This window comes from Zootoca vivipara, chromosome 16 (genome assembly GCF_965207765.1).
Source record: "Zootoca vivipara chromosome 16, rZooViv2.hap1.1, whole genome shotgun sequence".
Taxonomy (NCBI): Eukaryota; Metazoa; Chordata; class Lepidosauria; order Squamata; family Lacertidae; genus Zootoca; species Zootoca vivipara.
Window position 1 is genome coordinate 24,416,617 of NC_142599.1, and position 22,737 is coordinate 24,439,353.

General features: G+C 51.3%; 1 protein-coding gene across 1 annotated transcript in view; it reads right to left on the reverse strand.

Annotated features, from left to right (window-relative positions):
• The window catches only part of SEMA4A (semaphorin 4A), a 72,007-nt gene extending 50,582 nt beyond the window's left edge, over positions 1-21,425 (reverse strand). Inside the window, exons 1-3 of the mRNA XM_060269981.2 lie at positions 21,286-21,425; positions 14,897-15,061; positions 13,100-13,258 (exon numbers count right to left, since the gene is read on the reverse strand). The gene's annotated coding sequence lies outside the window, so the exon portion shown is untranslated. The remainder of the gene's footprint in view (positions 1-13,099; positions 13,259-14,896; positions 15,062-21,285) is intronic.
• Between the last annotated feature and the right edge of the window lie 1,312 nt (positions 21,426-22,737).

The window sequence follows — 22,737 nt, forward strand, 5'->3', positions numbered from 1 at the left end:
CCTGCATTAATTACATCTGTCAATTATTTACACATTGTCTAAAAACACAGCAGCAGTCTCCTTCCTCACAAAGCAATCGCTTCAAGTGGCGCCTGAAAATTTTGCTTCATAACTTTTGTTCTCCAAGGACTAGAAACTTGCTTTTTAAAATAATTAAAAATAAAGTACAGGTTTTGGGGCCCCTGCTGACTCTGGGCCAGAACACAAAAGTGTCCCCTGTCTCTCCGCCCACCTTCCAGTTGGCCCTGGAGCTTCCCAGAGGCATCCATGTTTAACAAACCGATCTGATTTAAAAAAAATAAAATCCTTCCAGTAGCACCTTAGAGACCAACTAAGTTTGTCATTGGTATGAGCTTTCGTGTGCATGGTATCTGAAGAAGCGTGCATGCACACGAAAGCTCATACCAATGACAAACTTAGTTGATCTCTAAGGTGCTACTGGAAGGAATTTATTTATTTATTTGTTTATTTATTTATTTATTTATTATTATTTGTTTCGACTACGTCACACCAACACAGCTACCTACCTGTAACTAAACCGATCTGAATCAATCATGGAGGAAGAGTGGGGTGGGGGGCAATTCTAAAACCAAAAAAGGGAAGGAAAGGCGAGGAATGCTGAAAGCGCTTTTGGTCAGGCAAGCCTACTCAGATACGTAGAATGTTGACAGGTGTTTTAATGAGGCTTATTGTGGATTTTAATTACTTTTTGAGTGTTTCAAATAGCAGGGTTTTTGTGTTTTTGATAGTTTTACTGTTCATTCTTTTGGCAAACCTGCTTGAGGCTTTTTCCCCCTTGTAATTAAGCGGCGTATAAATTTTATGAAATAATATGAATAAGTGCCGTTATGTTGACTGGCTCATGCTCTCTTTTGGAACCTCGCCTGGAATGACTCCACTGCACCCCAAGCTCTCTAGCCCCATCGTTCGGCCTGGACACTGAGGTCCAGCTCCGAGGGACTTTTGGTGGTTTCCCTCACTGGGAGAAGTGAGGTTACAGGGAACCAGGCAGCGGGCCTTCTCGGTAGTGGCGCCCGCCCTGTGGAACGCCCTCCCGTCAGATGCCAAGGACATAAACAACTATCTGACTTTTAGAATACACCTGAAGGCAGCCCTGTTTAGGGAAGTTTTTAATGTTTGATGTTTTGTTGTGTTTTTAATATTCTATTGGGAGCCACCCAAAGTGGCTGGGGAATGAAGGAATGAATGAAATATGTAGTATATAAGGACCCTTTGCGGAGAGCCGTGGTGCAGCTGTAGATTCCTGGATTTGTATGCAGAAGGTCTCAGGATGAGCACCTCTGGGTGAAAGAATCGCACAGAACAAATGGGGGGGATGCCTTTAAAGAAAAAAAAAAAGACCCTATAGAGCTGCTCCCAGGTAGAGGAAACCAAATGGAGTGACGATCACCCTACTCACTTTATCAAGGCTAAAACTAATCTGTGCCCTTCACCACTCACGTACGTCTCAGTTTTGGCTCCAATGCAGATCCTCCTGGAATTGATCGAACACTGTAATTATTTTGTCATGAGACGCTATTATGCCATACTTCCCCCCTTTCCCCCCCCTGCAGGGGTGGGGGGAACATCCCTTCCTTGGCGAACATTCAAAAGGTTCTCAACACTTAAGAGGAGACCCGCTCTTGTGGCTTTTTGCGCCTGGCTGGTTAGCTAAATCAAGGGGAAAGTGGAGAATAAGAACATAAGGCCAGTGGCCCATCTAGTCTGGCATCCTGTTCTCACGGTGGCCAACCAAAGATATGAGGGGGAACCAGTAAGCAGGACCTGAGCCCCAGAGCCTTCTCCCCTCCTGTGGCTTCCAGTGACTAGTTTTCAGAAGCATTACTTCCTCCAACTGTGGAGGCAGAGCATAGACATATGGCTAGGAGCCATCGTTAGCCCTCTCCTCCATGAATCTGAGGAATCCTCTTTGGAAGCCATCCAGGTAGGAAGGCCACCACTGCCTCATGTGGGAGGGAGTTCCATAGTTTAACTATGTGCTTTGTGAAGAAGGACTTTCTTTTAACTCTTGAAGGTGAGTTCCACAGATGGGATTGACACTGCCCATCTCAACTCCATCTCCATTATTTTCCACTAGTACATTCTACGGAAGGTGTGGGGAACCTAAGGGCCTCCAGATGTTGCTGGAGACTGATGGGAGTTTTAGTTCGGTCTCATCTGGCAGGCCAAAGGTCCCTCACTCCTGCTCTACAGAGTCAGGCATTCACCATGACTCCGTCTCACTCGGGTCTCATTTTTATGGAGTTCTCAACCTGTGTGCAAGCTGTACCACTTCTGAATGAAGAGGGGGAAGGTCTCATCTAATGGAACGCTATATGCAAAGAATTCCTCCCCATACACGGAAAACAAGTGTTTCAGGGAAGATGCCAAGGTGGAACTTGGAGGGCTAGATTTCTGCATGCGGACTTCCTAAATGAGGGGCATTTAGTAATGAACCGGTCCAGGGACCAAATGCAATCTTTCGGGGGAGGTGTTACTTGCTGTTTTGTCTGTGCTTTATTTGGGGCAGGGGGTGGGGTATAGTGCTTTGATTTGGGGGAAGGGTCCTGAGTATCACAAGATTTTTTTTGTCCGTGAAATGGAAAGCAGCCCACACCAGCTCCTTAGATTTCAAAATGTGCCTCCGGGTGCAATAAAGCTTGGGAACCCTTCCAGCACAAACCATGAACAAAGAGCCATTCCTATTTCAAACTGCTTCCAATTGTCTGGGTAAAGAAAAAAATGTTCTTCTCTGCTCCAGCCTTGGTCAAATGAGAATATATACAGTACATGCATATCGGCAAATTTGCAATCCATTCCTTTCTCAATCTGCCCAGCGTTCCATGCCTCTCAAATTCTGGTTGAACTAGAATGATTTCTCAAGTTCTGAAATATACTCGGAGTTGAGAGTGAATTTCATGCTCTTTATTCAGCTCATAGTCATCAAGGAGGAGAAGAGAAGACGAATCGCTCTTTTCCCAAAACCAACTGCTTATATACATTATTTACACAATGGGCCTTGCGTGATTGGCTACTTCAGGGCTACACCTGTGGGCCAATTATATTGTGGATTGACTTCTGCCTGCAGCCTGATTGGCTGCTCCTACAGGCCAATCAGGTAGCAGATTCACTTCTGCCAGCCGCCTGATTGGCTGCTCCAGCAGGCCAATCAGGTTGCGGATTCACTTCCACCTGGAGTTGGATTGGGTAGCTCCCGCTGATTCTGAATCCTATTGTTCTAGGATTCAGCTCAGTACATAACACCCCTCCCCTCTAAGTTCCAGTCCTGCCCGGGAAGTTGCATTCGTAGTCCCCAAGGTCTGCTGGCCGCCTCCGTGTGCGTTGTGGCCTGGGGTGTTCCTTGGTCAGGGGTTCTGGTTCTGGCTCGTGTTCCGAGGCTGCTGGCTGTGCCGGGGCTGTCTGGTCTGGCGCCACTGAACCACTAGGTTGTAGCTCTGGTTCCGGTGTCCTTCCAGCCTCGGGGCGCCCCTCTGTGCCTACTGCTTCTGCTTCCCCTGCCCACCCCTCTCGCTCTACAGGCCTCACTGCCCTGCTGTCCCCTTGGGACCCCTCTGTCCCGCTCTCCTCCCGGGTTCCTCCTGGGAATCGTCGCCGTAGCTGGTCGCAGTGGCGGCGCCAACATTGCCCCCCTTCCGTTAGTACCTCGTACGACACGGGACCGGTCACCTTGGTGACTGTGGCGGGTACCCATGCTGGGCCTGCCCCAAAATTCTTTGCATACACTGGGTCCTGGGCCACAAATGTCCGGGGGTTCCTGCCTTTCCCCACCACTACCTCATCCTGAGCTCTGTCGGGGTGAAGTCGGTCCAGTCTAGTTGCAAGGCGCCGGCCCATTAGTAATTCAGCTGGGCTCCGGCCCGTCGTTGTGCTTGGGGTGCTGTGCTGTGCTAGAAGAAATGTGGCAAGGCGGTATTCCCAGTCCCCTTGTGTCATGCGGCGGAGGCTGTCCTTGGTGGTCCGCACCATGCGCTCCGCTTGGCCATTGGTGGCAGGGTGGAATGGTGCTGAGCGGATGTGGCGGATGGCGTTCTGCGCTGTGAAGGTCTGGAACTCCTCTGACGTGAATGCGGTTCCATTGTCCGAGACGAGGGTGTCAGGGAGCCCGTGGGTCGCAAACAGCTTACGTAGTACCCGGATGGCTGCCGCTGTAGAAGTGGATGGTACCAGTGCGACCTCCAGCCATTTGGTGTAGGAATCCACCACTATGAAGAATGTTTTTCCCTGGAAGGGGCCAGCGAAGTCCATGTGCAAGCGTGACCATGGATGTCGGGCGGACTCCCAGGGCTGTACTGGGGCCCTTGGGGGATCCGGGCGGGATTCTTGGCAGGTCTGGCAGTGTTGGACCCAGGCCTCTATCTCTCTGTCAATCCCCGGCCACCACACATAACTCCTGGCAAGGGCCTTCATCCTCACTACCCCTGGGTGTGTCTCGTGTAGGGCTGTGAGGACCCTTTTGCGGAGGGGCTGGGGAACAACAACCCTGCTTCCCCATAACAGGCACCCCTTGTGGGCCGACAGTTCATGTTTGCGGTTTGTGTAGCCAGCGAATTCTGGCCCGGGGCTGCTGCTGGGCCATCCTCGCCACACCCAGTCCAGGACCCGGGAGATGACCCTATCTTTTGTGGAATGGTGCGCAACTTCTTGTGCCTGAATGGGTCGGTCGGGAAGCAGCTCCAGGGTCATAACCTCTTGTGCAGGCGCTGGGTCGGGGCCTGTTTCTGGTAGTGGTAGCCTGCTGAGGGCGTCTGCGTGGCCCATCGCCTTCCCAGGGCGGTGGATTAGTGCATACTGGTAGCCGGCAAGGAAAATTGACCACCTGAGGACACGTGGAGACAACACTTGGGGGGTCTGCTTCTCAGGGGCAAACAGGCCAAGCAACGGCTTGTGGTCAGTCACTATGGTAAAGGGCCGCCCGTACAAGAAATCATGGAATTTTTTTACGCCCTTCACGATTGCCAGACCCTCCTTGTCAATCTGTGAGTAGTTTCGTTCGGCTGCAGCAAGCGTCTGGGAGAAGTATGCCACCGGCACCTCTCTTCCATCCGGGAGTTGGTGTCCCAGGACAGCGCCGATGCCATAGGGAGAGGCGTCGCATGCCAGCACCACTGGCAGCCTCTCGTCGAAGTGTGCTAAGACCGAGTTCGAGACGAGCAAGTCCTTGACTGCCTGGAATGCGGCCCTTTGTCGCTGGCCCCACACCCAAGGGGCCCTTTTATCTAGGAGTCTGTGTAGGGGCTCCGCTACCGCTGCCTTATGGGGAAGGAAGGCATGGTAAAAGTTCAATAGTCCCAAGAATGACTGAAGTTCGGGCTTGCTCTTGGGCGCTGGGGCCTCACAAATGGCCCGTACCTTGTCACCGGTTGGATGGACCCCTTCTGCGTCCACCTTAAATCCCAGAAAGTCCACCTGCGGCACTCCCAGTAAACACTTTTCCCGCTTCACCTTGAGGCCCGCCGTCTGGAAACGGTGCAGGACGGAGCGGAGGCGGTCCTCAAATTCCTCTGGTGTGGGCCCGGCGATCAGTACATCATCGAAGAAGGGGGTGACGCCAGGAATCCCTTTAAGGAGAGAGTCCATTAGATTCTGGAATATGCCTGGTGCCACGCTAACGCCAAATTGCAGCCGCTTTACTCTGAATGCCCCTCTGTGCGTCACAATCGTCTGAGCCTCTGCTGTGGCTTCGTCCACAGGCAACTGTTGATACGCTTGGGCCAAGTCCAGTTTGCCAAAGATTTTTGACCCAGCCAGGGTGGCGAGGACATGGCTGACCACTGGCACTGGGTATGCATGGGCCGTGAGAGCCTTGTTTATGGTGCATTTGTAGTCTGCACAGATGCGGACCGAACCGTTAGGCTTGACGGGTGTGACAATTGGAGTTTCCCAGGGGGCGTTGGGCACCGGCTCCAGCACTCCTTGCTCCACGAGCCGGTCCAATTCCTCGTCTATGCGGGGTTTCAGGGCGAACGGGACCCGGCGGGCCTTGTGTCTGATGGGTCGTACAGCGGGGTCTAGCTGTAGGGCAATGGGGGGTCCTGTATATCGTCCCAATGCCCCATCGAAAACCCCTGGAAACTCTTTGCATATGGCGTCCACGTCCACTTGTAAGCTAGTGCGGTTCACCCCGGTAACGGCTAGCCCCAGAGGTCCAAACCATGCCAGTCCCAGTAAGCTAACGTAGGGGCCCTTAACTACCAGCAAGTCCAATTGTTGCTTTCGCCCTCGATATTGCACCCTGAAGGTCCCCACCCCCATAGTAGGGACCTTACGTTTCTGGAAGTCCCGGAGGGTGAATGGGGCCGGCCTTAGTTTGGGACCCCCATTAGGGCACAGTTCCCTTAATGTTCGGGCCGAGATTATGGATAGAGTTGAACCCGTGTCCAGCTCCATGCGGCATGGGGCTCCCTCTATCTGTACCTCTATATAAATTTTCTCTGTGCTGGGATGGGGCAACTGGAATACCTGGTAGTCCGTGATCTCCGTTGAGTTGCCTTGGTGCATGGTGCCGTGTGACCTGGGGCTCCTGGGTCGGTCATCTGATGCTTGTCGACGGGTGAGTCGAGCCCGACACACCCGGGCGATGTGTCCCAATTTTCTGCACTGCCTGCACTCTGCGTTGCGGAAACGACAGGTCCTCCTCTCGTGGTTCTCCCCGCAGCTTGCACAGTTCCCTCCTTCTCGTCGAGGCTGCTGTGGTGTGTGTGCTGCTTGAGTGCGCCGCTGTACTCGGTGTACTTCCTCCCTGTCAGATTCGGATTCGTCGGTGAGGTCTTCGTGGTAGACCCTCGGTTGGGATGGCGGGGCCGGTCGTGCCTCTTGCGTTGACCTCTCGGCGGCTTCGGTTGCCAGGGCTTCCTCCAGAGCAATCTGGAACGTGAGGTCTTTTTTGGCGTAGAGGCGTCGTTGCAACATCTCGTCCCTCAGGCCACCGACGAGGCGGTCACGAAGCATGTTCTCCAATTCTGAGAAGTTGCATAACCGGGCGGCTTGGCGGAGGGAGGTCACAAACCCAGTTATGGTTTCCCCCGGGGCTTGCCGCTTTGCGTAGAAGGCATTTCGGCAAGCTACCACCGAGGGCTGTGGTGAGAAGTGCTCCTTCAGCCGTTCCATTATTGTTTTGTAAGAGACGGTAGCGACATCTCTAGGTGCAAGGAGAGCCCGGGCGATTTCAAACGTCTCCTCTCCACAGACGCTGAAGAATGTCGCCCTCTTCATGGCATCGTTGGTGACTTCTTTCGCTTGCAGGAGGAAGTTGAAACGGGCGGCGTACCCTTCCCAGTCTCCTGATGCTGGTTTGAATGGCGAGAAGCTGCTGTCGGTTGCCATTCTGGGTTCCTTGGGTCCTGGAGCTGAAGCCTGGATGCACGGTGCGATGCAGCGGTGCAGCAGGTGGCGGTGCTGCGGTGCAGTGCGTGGTGGCGGTCAGCTCAGCAGGATCCCACCTTCGTCGCCAGTGAAATATACTCGGAGTTGAGAGTGAATTTCATGCTCTTTATTCAGCTCATAGTCATCAAGGAGGAGAAGAGAAGACGAATCGCTCTTTTCCCAAAACCAACTGCTTATATACATTATTTACACAATGGGCCTTGCGTGATTGGCTACTTCAGGGCTACACCTGTGGGCCAATTATATTGTGGATTGACTTCTGCCTGCAGCCTGATTGGCTGCTCCTACAGGCCAATCAGGTAGCAGATTCACTTCTGCCAGCCGCCTGATTGGCTGCTCCAGCAGGCCAATCAGGTTGCGGATTCACTTCCACCTGGAGTTGGATTGGGTAGCTCCCGCTGATTCTGAATCCTATTGTTCTAGGATTCAGCTCAGTACATAACAAGTTCATTCCAGATTTGGACCCTGTGCCACAACTTTTCAGTTGCAACTTTTTTTTTTTAACTGCACCCAAGAAATTTTGATGCGGTTGCAGTGTCTTCATATCAAGATGGTTCGGAAGCTGTTTACCAATTCAGCTCATTGGTCCCTCTAGTTCAGTAGTGCCTGCACTGACCGGCAGTGCCAGGGTTTCGTACAGGGACTCTTTCCAAGCCCTACTTGGAGATGCCATTGGGGATGGAACTGAGGACCTCCTGCACGGAATCATAGAACTGTACAAGGGTCATCTAGTGCAACCCCCTCAATGCCCAACGTGGGGATCGAACCCACAAGCCTGAGATTAAAAGTCTCATGCTCTCCCGGATTGAGCTACGGCCCTTGTCCAGAGTCAGCGTTTTGTGTATTGCAACATACACTTTCAGAGGATTGGGAGAGAAAGTCCCAGATGAACTGAGAGGGATAGCAGACTGAGCATGGTTTGGACATATATATATTTTTTATAAACAGGAGGATTTCTAATGCCACTCAGAACTCTCCAATCCAATCCAAAAGTCAGATGAAGGGAATTTCAGAAGCATCCCTAACTTTGCATCCACCTGGATGAGAACAGCGCGGACTCCTGACTTCTCTGTCACTTGGCCACCATAAGAGGGTGAGGGGTTTGCATTGTGCTCCTTGTCAGATGAAGGCCAAAAGCCCTGAGCTTTGGCAGCAACTCAGCCCCACACCAGCCACTGCTTTTCCTCTGAGAAGGCCTCATGGAGGAGGATGTGAATCGCTGAGCCCATTGTCTGGAAGCCGGGGGGGGGGGAGAGAACGCTCTGAGGTTGGCGGGGTGCGGGGAGCAGAGCGTGTCCCAGAAGCAAGACAGAAAGTTCCTTGTAGTAATGCAGGAAAAACTAGGTTAGCCCCGGCCGGATTTCACAGTCTGCCGTGCACCGTTGGCCGAGAAACAGGGCCGCACAGCATTTTGAGCCCCTTGCCATTGTTTTGGGCTGGGCCCCTGCCACAGGAAAGGACGTTAAAAGGCATTCCTCCTTCCCAGGGAGAACTATCAAGGCTCAGCTCAACGTTTTCAACTAGTGTATTTTTAGCCTTCGGGGGGTATTCCTGCAAGTTCCGATTCAAAAGGCTTGATAGTGTGGCCACGAACCTCAGAGTCCCCTGGTCCAAATGCCAAGTCTTGCAAAAAGAAAAATCTGGCTCCCCTTTTGCGCCCTTGGCAGCTGTCAGCATGCATCAATTGATCAGGTTTGAAGCCTTTCTCCATTGAAAACCTCCATGCCAGGAAGAGGCCCGATTGCTAGATTTTAGCATGCCAGCAGCTATTTAATTTCTGCTGCTATAGGCAGAGGAACAAGGGCCAATAAAAACGTTGGCAACCCTGCCTCTGCTACAAACAAACAAGGTTCCCTCGCACTGGGAACTATGCCTCAGTCTTCCACCTGGAATATGGGGATACCAAAACTGCAATACCAGAACTGGTGTAAGGGTGACAGGAGCCTGCTGCACGTTTAATGCGATGCACAAATGCTGGTTGTTATACCCATAGAATAGATAGTAATATATTCATAATAGAAGAAAGGACGGCCTTCTTGCAGAGGGCAAGCCCCTGATATTCTCCATCCCCCTCCCATGAAGGGGGGGGGAGGCAGCTGATGGGCAGATCCTGCACAGGAGAGAGCGAGAGCGTTCAGCTCTGTAATGAGAAGGGATGAGCGAAACAGCCTCCTCACCGTTTGCTCACTGAGTTACGAATCCAGCATAATAAGCCTTGAGGGAAAACCCTCTCCTATTTCAGGGCTTCAAAGTATCTTCGGAGCTTCGTGCTTGCGTTACCCAAATGCATCCTGCGAACCCTGCACGTGTCACATGCTGCTCTTTTCCTCCCCTCGCGTTGCAGCATCACATCTCCTGATTAACCCTTCCCGGACTGCTTATTGTTACATGTGCTTTCCAGCCTGAGGGCCACATTCCCTCCTCTGCAGCCGTCTGGGGGCCACCCGCCAGTTTGGCGCAAGGCAAGAGGCTAAAAGTGGGTGGAGCTACGGATGTGCCTCTTGCCATTGTATAGAAGAGGCTACATTCATTCAGCTGGACGAAAGTCAGGTGTTTCTAGATACAAGTCTGTCTAGCCTTTGCCTTAGGGAAGTGAGACGCTTCCGCAATTCAAGGGCACATTCCAGCCAGGCTAAAGAGGATGGGGTAGAACAGGGCTGGTAGGGGCGTGGCCTGAGGAAAGGGCGTGGCCTGGAAAAGGGCCAAATTGAGAGGCCTGGGGGCCTGCAGGTTTACAACGGTAGATTAGCAGGCAGCCACAGCTCAAACGGATTGGCTCCCTTTGGCAAATAGTTCGAGCGAAACCAACCCCCCTCACATGCAAACGGGACGTTTTCATTTCCTTTAGAAATTAAAGGGGAGCAAGCAACTGAGCATCCAAAACACATTTAAAGCACATGGTTCCTCCCAAAGAATCCTGGGCACTGCAGATTGTTAAGGATGCTGGGAAATGTAGCTCTGCAAGCAGGGGGAACTACAGTTCCCAGGGTTCTTTTGGGGGAGCCATGTGCCTTACAGGTGCATTCGATGTGCTTTAAAAGTATGGTGTTGATCTGCCCTTCGTCCTGCAACCATGCGAGCACAGAAAATATTCACTTCATAATCTATCTCTGTTTGCATTATGAAAACAGACCCGTCAGGGCTCACGGCACATTTGAGACTTACGAACCTACCAGATTCGATTGACCAACCGACTAATTTCAAGTTTCAGTTCCACCACCAGCAAAGAGGGGAGTGGAAGTGAGTAGCCTCCAGGCAAAGCCTGAGGAAGCTCCTTGCTAGCTTCACTTAAACTGCCAATACACACAGCAGCTTGTGAGCCAGTCTCAGCCTGATAGGAAGTGCCTGTAGCAGCTGCCCTCCCCACCTGTGGGAAGCCCCATTTCCAACTCTAGCATTCTCACCCCTTCCCTGATGTAGCAAGGCCTGGCTTCTCCTGCCAGGGCACTGAGAGCGCTGGAAACACCTCTCTGCAGCTGCCTGCAATTACTGATCCTGATAGCCAACACTACAGTCACCAAGAGGCTTTTAGAACCTGGTTCACAAACCGTTGCATGAATCAGCCCAAAGCCCATAAAGGGCTCTGAGGACGCATAGAGTTCAAGGGCAGGGCGCATTGTGCAAAGGAAGAGCACAGAGTATGTCCCAGAGGATTATTGGATAGGTTGGCTCTCTCTCCTTCCTGGTCAAAAGGACATAATAAATAATAATAATAATAAATTTTTATTTATACTCTGCCCTCCCCAGTCGAAACCGGGCTCAGGGCGACTGACACAGTAAAATTACAATAAGACATAAAAGAAAAAAACAAATTAATTAAGATACAGGTTAAGATACAATTTAAGATTTTAAAATGCAGCCTCATTTTAAAATAGCCCAAATCAAAACCATAGGGAGAAAAACATAGGGGTCAGACTGAGTCCAGCCCAAAGGCCAGGCGGAACAGCTCCGTCTTGCAGGCCCTGCGGAAAGATGTCAAATCCCACAGGGCCCTGGTCTCCTGTGACAGAGATCATTCTACCAAGTCGGGGCCAGTACTAAAAAGGCCCTGGCCCTAGTTGAGACCGATCTAACCACCTTATGGCTCAAGATCTCCAAAATGTTGTTATTTGTGGACCTTAAGGTCCTCCGCGGGGCATACCAGGAGACAGCCAGATTTCCCCTTGTTCCAAGAGCACTTCCCTCCATAAAAGAATTCTGGGGGCAGATTGTGCTGTTTTCCCCCCACCCCAGCATACATACTCTTCATCTCGGGGTTCTCTGGTATGAATTCTGCCCTCTATAAAAGTCCGCATCGTCTGCCCCCACTGACTGAAGTACAGTGGTACCTCTACTTACGAATTTAATGCGTTCCAAACGCACATTTGTAAGTAGAAAAAAATTGTAAGTCGAATCCCATAGGAATGCATTGGGAGAAAAAATTCGTAAGTCGAAGCAACCCTATCTAAAAATTCGTAAGTAGAAAAAATCCTATCTAAACCGCATCCAAGATGGCGGACGGAGCTCCATTTGTAAGTAGAAAAATTCATAAGTAGAGTTATTCATAAGTAGAGGTACCACTGTACTTGACAATTATATATCTAGATCAGGCATCCCCAAACCTGGACCTCCAGATGTTTTGGGACTACAACTCCCATCATCCCTGACCACTGGTCCTGTTAGCTAGGGATGATGGGAGTTGTAGTCCCAAAACATCTGGAGGTCCAGGTTTGGGGATGCCTGATCTAGATCGAGATAGATAGATGTGCCCACTCTCTGACCCACATATCTGACACCCCACACAGCTTTACGTGACCATCTCAGACCATGTGGTTGAGAGAGCTGGATTCTTCCTGCAAGCACAGAGATGCTCCCGGGAGGAAAGATTGCAGACTGAGCTCCGTCTTCATTTTCCCACATCCGACCAGATGCAGGAGCCCCAGCCTTTATCAAATTAAACCTGCTCCTCTCCTCCCCATCCTTCATTCCCCTGCCTCACAATTCCAGCTCCGGCTACCCAAGCATGAAATGGAAAGCTAGCTTCCTTCGGAATCCACCCAGAACATCATGCAGAGAGACAGTGGAAGGGGAAAATCCCCCGACGCTTAATTTCATGCAACAATCGCAACTTAACGTAATGTGTGGGGAAACTCCCCGACATGCGCCGCACGTGCATTTAAATTCTTCCTCATTAGATCCTTGCAAATGAACCAGTGTGAAATCGGTTCATTCGTTTATGGGGCTCCGGCGAAGGCGGAAGAAGCCGGGTATCCACGCCTGTCTCACTCCATTTACATCTCTAAAGGGTTTCCTGGCTGGGAAGCCCACTCAGAACAAGAAGGGGGAAAGAGAGCAATGCTTCTACGCTCTGTGTCTGCTTCTGATGCTTTCAACAAGGAAGCTCCCGCCAAACCAAAGACACACATGTTCTCACTCATACGCCTCTCATTATTCCATGAGAAATTATGGCTTTCAGACGGGAAAATGTTACCTGGTGGCTCAGCGTAACCCAGATCTCCATTGTCTTGGCTCAGTTGTATCGGAAGCACAATGCCAGACTCTGCCCAGATCAGGTCCAGTCGCGGTTGCTACAAAACCGACCTGCTCTTCCCAGCCGTGCGGAGAGGAAAACCCCCTCTGTCAAAGCATATCCCTGTGTCATAACAGCCAGACTAGCTCTGCGAACATCCCTGGCGTTGCCATAGCGACGGCTTACCTCCAGCAGTGGTCCAGGGGCTCCTGCTCTTGAGATCTCTCCAGCGTCAGCCGTGCAGAAAAGACCTGCGAGAGATTCCCGGTTCAAGTTCCAGATGCGGGACTCGGACAGACGGACAGATGGAGGGTGCTCATCCCCCACAGGGGGCTCATCGTGTGGCTGCTAAGAGAGAAAGACAAACATGAATTCATCGGCCTCTCTCCAACGAAATCTGCCGCCCAGCCAGATGTTTCCCTGTAGCAGCCAACAAGGCATTAGAGCAGCTCATGAAGGCAGCCCTTGTCCCCGACACGCCCAGAACAAGACGAATGATCTGATCCCAGCAGTTTCCTTTGATCAAGCTTCACACTGAGCGTGTGGAGTAAATCATGTTTTCCCCGAGTTGCAATTCCATGCCCAGTTATGAACGGGCAATATAAGCATCCTGGATCCTCAAACCACCTGCAGATTCTTTGCAAAGGAATAGCAGGTGCTTGTTTTTATTGGGGGAGCGAGGAAGAAGAGCCCACTGTGCAGAAGATAATTACTTTAATTATACATATGCATTTTTCGACTCGGTATTTTTAGCCTTCCCCACATTTGTTGGCGGCTTACAAATCAACGAAATCAAGCACGTGTAATATTCAACTGAAACTGAAGTGCAATTCATCACACAAAGACCACTCGTGCGTTGCACAGGCAGATGATGTTTCAATTTCCCCCTTTCCTAAAGACCTGAGCAGCTGCAAAGGCTTTATTAATACTAATGCTAGGGTCCCCAAAGTGGAGTCCGTGGGCACCTCTGTACCCTCTGACACCAACTTGGCACCAGAAAAGTCCATTTTAATTCCCCCCCCCCAAAAGACAAGATCATTACAAAAGAAGTACAATATTTTATCTATATGTATACAAATAAAACATACGGTAAGTATAATTTAATTTTTTTGGAGGGATTGTTTATTTTGGGAAAAGATATTGCCTGTTCTTTCGTCTGCGTTTTATTTGTTATGGGGTGCCTGAAATGGTTTGCCTACTTGGCAGGGTTCTAAGTGTTTCTTGCGTTGCAAGTGTTTCTTGTGAAATATGGGTATTTTAGGAATAAATAAACATTCTTTCAGGCAGGGGTCTCTCTCTCTCTCTCTCAGCCCTACCTGGAGATGCCAGGGATTGAACCAGCGACCTTCTGCATGAACATAGCGGACAACTGCGTCTGGGGGAGGGCTAATCCAGAACCCCCCCCCGCCACGCTGGGAGTTCTCTCTGTTGTGCCGGAGAGACCTTCCATTATTGCATTTTATACCTGTAGGACCCAGGTGGCGCTGTGGGTTAAACCACAGAGCCTAGGGCTTGCTGATCAGAAGGTCAGCGGTTCGAATCCCTGTGATGGGGTGAGCTCCCGTTGCTCGATCCCAGCTCCTGCCCACCTAGCAGTTCGAAAGCACATCAAAGTGCAAGTAGATAAATAGGGACCGCTCCGGCGGGAAGGTAAACGGCGTTTCCGTGCGCTGCTCTGGTTCGCCAGAAGCAGCTTTGTCATGCTGGCCACATGACCCGGAAGCTGCCTGCAGACAAACGTCGGCTCCCTCAGCCTATAGAGCGAGATGAGCGCCGCAACCCCAGAGTCGGACACGACTGGACCTGATGGTCAGGGGCCCCTTTACCTTTATACCTGGGAATCCAACCAAGGAGCCCGACAGACCCATGTATATTTGGAAGGAAAGGAAATAAATGGGGGAACAGGACCCCCTTGCCTCCCACAACAAGATGCCAAGATTAAAGGGCTTTCTTCAGTCCCCTTTCAAGATGTATCCAACTCACAAGGTTATCACCCGCCTGGCTGATTAGTTCATCATACGACCGATGGCTAAGATTACGGAGGTAGTGGCCCTTCTTCGTCCCCTGTGAGGACTTGCAGCTGGGACTTTTCAGGGGGAGATTTGAGTGTGCAGACCCCTCCACATTCGCACCATGAAATGCAGGGCTCTGAAATGCAAAGCAGTATATTCGCATTATAGATTGCCAAGGATAACTAACTGTCCGATTCTATGACTGCAAGCTTTACTTTCAGAGAGAATTTTTACTGGTAAGATCCATGTTGTTGTTTTTAATAACTGAATTTCTTTGCCCTTGGGGATCAGATTCAAGAAAGGGGTGGGGGAGGTAAACAAACAGACAAAAAATAAACTAGCTATCTCCCGGGCTCTTCGCTGATCCAGCTGCACACCATGCGTAATTGTATACAGCTTTCAAGGATAGGAAAGACCCTCTTGCCTCCGATCCCCAGGGAGGGGCTGCAATTAACGCATAGCCCAGACAGTGATGAGACAGAGGGACTAAGGATGCAAGTCGGTGAAAGGAAGCCTTGGATATTCCTGGCAATATTTAGGGTATTAGGGGAGGGGTACTACCTCTGATGGAGAACATGTCACGCTCCTGGGCAGGAGTGCTAACTTGAATAAAATATTGTGCGGGGGGGGGGGCAGGTAAGCCCCACCCCACATAACTGATCACATGACACAGTGCATACACACCATTTGAATGGGAATGCCCATCAACTTTGTGGGGGTCCGGCTCCCTCAAATACTTTTAAGGGCTCCTAGGAGGGCTCCCATGGCTCCTAGGAGTTGGCTCCTATGCTTCTAGGATAGTTTGTCCACCTTTCTACAGCAGGCTAGTTTACACACACACACACACACACACACACACACACACACACACACACACACACACACCACTTTTCTATCCTCCATCCAGGCAAGCAAAAGGCAGGCTCAGAGTTGTAGGCCAAGCAAAGTCACCCCAGGAGGGTGTGAAGCAAAGTCAGTGAGGGAAGTAGCCTGGGGAGAGTTCGGAGGGCCTAGAAGGCCTTGACAAACACCTTAGGCCTAAGGTTCCTCACCCATCACTTAAAAAAAGAAAGAAAGACGTAATAAGTCTATTAACCCTTATCAGCCACGATACTGAAACTGAACCTCCACGTTAAGAGGCACTCTACCTCTAAGTACCCGTTGCCGGGGGCAAATGGGGGGTGAGGGTTGCCTGCCTTCATGCTCCAGTGGTGGAGGCAGGTTCTGCCTGGTCACTGCCGGACACAAAACTCCCTGTGGGGTCCCCTCCTCCTCTCCACGCCATCCGGCCCAATCGCCAGCCCTCTCCCCCAGTGCCAAATCAACAAAACTACCCAAAGGGAAAGGAAGGATGTACAGTAGCTGCATGTCCTCCCCACCTTGTTTTTGTTCAGAAGGGTCAAGGGGAGGAAGAACAGGGCCAGGAGGCTCCGGAGGCCAGTGGGGCTGGGGGAGCAACTGCCGGTACCTGCGATGGTGTGGGTGGGCCCTGGGCCTACTGCAAGCACCCAGCCCTGAGTCTTACAGGAGCCTCAGCAAAGGAGGAAAGTGGCTGGAATGTGGTGCATATTTTTCCTTTAAAAAGAAGCAGCAGCAATCGAGGCCTCTCTCTCTCTCTGCCACAACCCCAGCCTATGAAGATGCTTCTTGCCCAGGGCCGGAAATGAAAGGAGAGATAACGTCTTAGGAAAGATAAATACCGTGGAACAAAACAAATCTTCGGGCCCGACAGGAAAATGTACAGGACAAACTGGGTTGAAGTGGAAACGCAGCAGCCACTTTCGTTGCGCTGATAATCCACCCACCACGCAGACCCATCCATCTGGAATCTCTTTCTCTCTTTCCACACGCACAGACACTCTCCTAGACTCATAGAATTGCAGGGTGGGAAGGGACCCCGAGGGTCTTCTAATCCAGCGTTTCTCAACCGGTGTTCTGCGGCACAGTAGTGTGCCACGAGACACCGGCTGGTGTGCCGCGACGTGCGGCGAGGAAAAGGGCGCTTTGCATTGCTGACGGACTTCCGGCGAGGCAAGATGGCGCGCGGCACGGCAGCGCGAAGCTCCTGAGAGCGACCAGCGTGCCCGTGCCGCCAGCCTAGCCTCCGGACCGCCGGAACCGCCGCCGGTATGCAGGCGTCAAGTGAGCCCGGCGGATCGACCGGGGAGCCGCTGGAGGCCCCCCCCCCCGCGACCCCACCGGAGCGACACCGAAAGCGCCCGGCTGGAGGATCGACGGACCCCTGGGCTCCACGGCAGCCGCGTGGGCGTCGGAATCGCCCGGCGGATCAAGCGGGAAGCCGCTAAAGCCCCCCAGCGAGCCCGCCTGCGGCCGGGAAGAGCTCCAAAGCCTGGGACCTCCCACCACGCGACGGCCCTGCCTCGTCGCCGCAGCCGTCGCCACCCCAGCCGCCCCAGGAGAAGAGGAAAAGGAGGGAGGCCCCCCCCAGGTGAGGGAAAAGGGAAAGATAGGGAGGAGAGGGCCCCTCGCCACCCCCCAACCCAGGTGAGAGCGCCTGGTGGGTCCACCTGGCTACCGCGCAGAAGTTCTTCAGTGGCATGCTTTACGTCTCCCCTCCAAACTAAACTAAATATAGGGCGGCACAGAGTTGGTGTGCCGCGGGATTTTTTTTCATAGAACAAATGTGCCGTGGCCCAAAAAAGGTCGAGAAACACTGTTCTAATCCAACCTCTTGCAATGCAGGAATCCCAGCTAAAGCACCCATGACAGAAGGCCACCCAACCTCTGCTTCCAAGGAAGGAGAGTCCACCACCTCTCGTGGGAGTCTGCTCCTTTCATCTAAGTGGAATCCATTGGTATGGGTCCTACCCTCCAGGCTCCAAAGCAGGAGAAGACAAGCCTGCTCCATCTTCCATGTGTCAGCCCTTTAGATATTTGGAGATGGCTGTTGTAGCTCCTCTCAGTCTCCTCTTTGTCAGGCTAAATATGCCTGACTCCCTCAACGGTTCCTCATAAGGCTTGGTTTCCAGACCCTTGATCATATTGGTTGCCCTCCTTTGCCCACACTCCCAGCTTGTCAAGATCCTTCTGTAATTGTGGTGCCCAGAATTGGACACAGAATTCCAAGTGTGGTCTAACCAAGGTGTAATAGAGCGGGATTATTGCTTCCCTTGATCAGGACACTATACTTCTGTTGATGTAGCCTAGAATAGCATTAGCTTCTTTTGCTGCTGTATCACACTGTGTTCTCTCTCTCCATCTCCCCTTCTCCCGCCACCTCCCCCCCAGTTTCCTAACGTCTTGCCCCTTCATTCCATCTGCATGGTGGGATGGGGGGGAGAAGAACTGCACTTGTGGAGTGCATGCATGTTAGTTCTCCCTTCCGGTAAGGGTTGAACTGGAAAAGCTGCCTGCCTGGAACCCCGAAGAGCCATTGCCCACAGATTGTCTCATCAGAGTGGCGCATGCTCTGGTTATCTCCCACTTGGACTGCTGCAATGCGCTCTACGTGGGGCTACCTTTGAAGGTGACCCGGAAACTACAATTAATCCAGAATGCGGCAGTTAGACTGGTGATTGGAAGTGGCTGCCAAGACCATACATTGGCTCCCAGTATGTTTCTGAGCACAATTCAAAGTGTTGGTGCTGACCTTTAAAGCCCTAAACGACCTCGGCCCAGTATACCTGAAGGAGCAACTTCATCCCCATTGTTCTGCCCAGACACTGAGGTCCAGCTCCAAGGGCCTTCTGGCAGTTCCCTCACTGCAAGAACTGAGGTTACAGGGAACCAGACAGAGGGCCTACTTGGTAGTGGCGCCCACCCACCAGATGTCAAGGAAATAAACAACTATCTGACTTTTAGAAGACATCTAAAGGCAGTCCTGTTTAGGGAAGTTTTTATTGTTTGATGTTTTATCATGTTTTTAATATTCTGTTGGGAGCCTTCCAGAATGGATGGGGTAATAATAATAATAATAATAATAATAATAATAATAATAATAATATAGCCAATCTGCACAGACAACCCTGAGCTAGGTAGACTAACAGTGTCACAGTCTTCTTCACATGCATAAAGTCCCAGGTTCAACCCAGTTGAGGCTGGGAAAGACTAACCAAGGGTGAACCAGAATATCTAAGTGCACACGATCACAGTGTGACCTTATGACCCTCAGCAGCATCACCCTTGTCCTTTTAATTATCCCAGTGACTTGAAATATTTTATACTGTGTTGCCAATAAAGGTATTTGATTTGATTTGACTCCGGACCAACATCCTGGAGAGAGCCCACTGCCAGTCAAAGTCAAGAAAACTGAGCTGGATGGGCGGACTCTGCAGAAGGCAACTTCTTATGTTCTCAGATTTCTTGACTCTTTAACAACAACTTGCCCCATCATTCCACCTGCATGGTGGTGTGGGAAGCATGGAACATGTGCCCATTAACCAGCTGTTTGTTTTTTTAAGGGCTGGCTGGCCCTTTGAAGAAGTATCTGAAGAAGTGTGCATGCACACGAAAGCTTATACCAATGACAAACTTAGTTGGTCTCTAAGGTGCTACTGGAAGGAATTTTTTTATTTTGTTTTGGTTAAAGGGCGTGTGTCCATTAGTGAGGTCACACACACACACCCTGCTGCATCTCAAGCTACATTTGCACAGTGATGTTCACATCAAGAGGGGACAGATGTGTCTTCACACACACCCCACATGACCATTTTGGGGTTTCCCTGCCCCCACAAAACTCCTACTCATTGAAGCATCGCCCGTGCATGTGCGAAGGAAATGTCCGCATTACCACTTGTTCCACATCCAGTTTTCTAGCCTGATTGAAACTAGCTTGAGAAATAAAAACACACATCCAACACAGCAGAATTTGTCAAGAAGCTACAGGATCAATAGGGAAGATGGCTAATGGTGTATGAATATGACTTCAAAAACTAGCCATGGGAGCCCACAGCACGAGGGAAATAGGCGGTAATGGAAGCAGCCCCTAAGTGGCAGGGAAGGAGCAAGCCCCCTCGCCCCACTTTGCCAGGATTCAGAGCTGGCCTCTTCCCACGGAGCTCTCCGTGGCTTAACATACTTTGAGCTCATGGGCTTAAGAAGCTTGGACTTCAAGCTGGGTCATGCTATGAAAGGGTTCATTTGCAGCAGCAAAATCCAAGCAGTCTTTCCCAAAACTCACTCCTCTCTCAAAGCTCGCAACAAAGACACACCTTCCCAAGAGAACCTAGCTGGCTTTCGCGCTGCGTTATATAATGTGCCTAAATGAAAGCCGTAGTTTGGCCAGGTGTTGCAACGGAGCTTATTTACAAGGAAATGAAGCAAGGCTTTACTAAACATGAGCTGCTAGATGGGCTCAGATCTTGCAAGGAAGGAGCAGGTCTGTGCATAAATCTCAGCCGGCCTTGCTTGTTCTACAGGAAGGAGGTCAAAACAGATGTGACCTCCAGCATCCACCACACCACAGTCCTCCTGCTACAGGAATTAAAGGGGGGGGCAGGGAAGAGGATATCCCCATTGTCTCTGCAAAGCAAGCTTCTAAATAGAATCACCAACACTTAAAATCCTCTCCTCATCCTGGCTTCTTGGATTTCACCAGTCAGACTTCCCTACACACTTGCAGCATTGCGGAAGACCGGAAGTGTGTCTCCCCACCCCACCCCGGCCCCCTGCAGATGAAACCCAAAGGTCTGACAGCCCACAGCAAATTAGAAATTGATGGCAGCAGGCACGTTATGCTGTAGCTTATAGCGATCTTTCTCAAGCAACCGCACACACCAGGCTTCAAGCACACAGGAGTTTGAAACCCGGCATCCTTCCGTTCGGCCATGCCGCTCCTTCAAACCCTTCTGCGCACCCCGATGCCACAGCCGTGCCAGTGAGTGCATTGTTTTGCACCGCAGGTGATGTGCCACGTAAACCGTACCAAGTCAGATCGTCGGATCAAGTCGGACCATTCGCCAGCCAAGCTCAGAAATGGCTACACCGAACTGTAACAGCTCTCCAGGATGTTTTTCAGATGTCAGAGGCTGCACTTAAGGCTCCGCTGCTGAACTGCAGACCGTGCACAACAGATTTTGCAACTAGTCCCCCACCCCACCCCCGTGCAAGTCTGGGTGATGAGGCTTGCTCGCGCATCGCCGTGCATCTCATGGGTTTGCACGGACAGCCGCAACAGCCTCTTCTTCCCCACCAGATCCACACATTCGGGGCCCGTCTGTGGAAACTGCACAGACTGCATTCCATCTGCGCTCCATCTGTGCGGAGAACGGTACAAACACATTGGAACTTGCCCGAAAACAAAGCCAAGCCCTCCTGCAAAGGAAGAAAAGTTAGCGCTTTTTAGAAAAGGGCACAGATTTCATACCACAGGATTCCCAGAGGCATCCCCAACAAACTCACGTGGCTTGTCTTGGGTCCAGTTTTCGCTTCCTTGGAGGTGTTCGCTCTTTGCACAGCTGGGAAAATAAAAACAGAGCCTGCAAAGGGTGTGTGGGAGGCGAGCTTCCTCTTGGCTCCCCTTTTCCTTTTGCAAAACCGATTGACCGCGGACTTTAAACAGTCCCTCCTTCTTAGCCACCCTGGGAGAATTAGCGCTGCTGTGATCTCGCTGCCAAGTTGCCTGCCAACCGGGCTCTGCCGCCTGGCACATCCATGGTCCCTCGGTGGCTGCTTGAAAAGCCTTGCACAACTTCGCCAGCGAGATAAACACTCCAGAACTCCGTAAGAGCCAATCTCCAACTCGCCGTTTATCACATAAACCGGGGAGTCAGCCGCACACAGGCACACACACACATGCAATCCCGTCCCAAGGCTGCCAAATCCAGGCCAGGATTTATGAGGAAGGCTCGGCCACAAAGGGTTTTATCTTTGGCTTTTAGATAAACGGTCCAAAAGTAGCTTGTGAGTTTCTTGGGGCAAAGGGGAGGGGAGAGGAATCAAACAACAGGCCTTCTCAGCGATGTTTTCTGGACCATGAAAAGGAGGAGGTGCCGCATCATATGATCGCAGCCTATTATTTTAAGTGAGCAGCAGCAGATTCCAAGTCAGGACCGGCAAACAGACAACAGGGGCTGTGCCCTCGAAAGCAAGGAGCAGAAGGGGCCACCCACCACCAGGGTCATCTAGTCCAACCCCCCTAAAATGCAGGACCCCAGGCTGGTGCCCTTCAGACGTTTTGTGGCTTCACTGTCCATCAGCCCCCCCCCCCCCGCAGCATGGCGAAAGTCCAGGGATGGTGGGTTCGCAGTCCAGCAAAACCTGAAGAGCAGCAGCTCGGTAAGGCTGGTCAGGGCCATTCAAATGCTGCAGCAAGAAAAGCCTGATCTTGTAGGCTGCTATGAATTATGCACACACATATCATTGCCCTTCTTTTGCATAATTGAGTCTGCACTTTTGCCTGTTTTGTATAATTTATTCCACCTTTGCAAGTCACAGGGCAGAAGGAAAGAGCTGTGCAAGATGACCCCACCCTCAGCTATTGCAAACTTCATTCCTGTCATCCCCACTGGCTTCTGTGTTGGGCTTTGAGCTAACCGGGTCTCCTCCTTTCGGACTGCAGCTACCATCAGCCCGTCACCATGGCTGTGCTAGAGGGCATGCAGTTGGCTAAAGCTTTGCTAATATTTGAACCGGCATTGCCTGTCTGCTTCTAGGGATGAAGGAGAGATTCAATTTTGTTTGCGTTTTAGTGAGAAGCAACCTGATTTGCACTTCTCAAACACTTGTGCAAAGCAAAACATACACCAGTGTGGCATAGTAGTTAAGAGCAGTAGACTCGTAATCTGGTGAACCGGGTTGAGTCTCCGCTCCTCCATATGCAGCTGCTGGTTGACCTTGGGCTAGTCACACTTC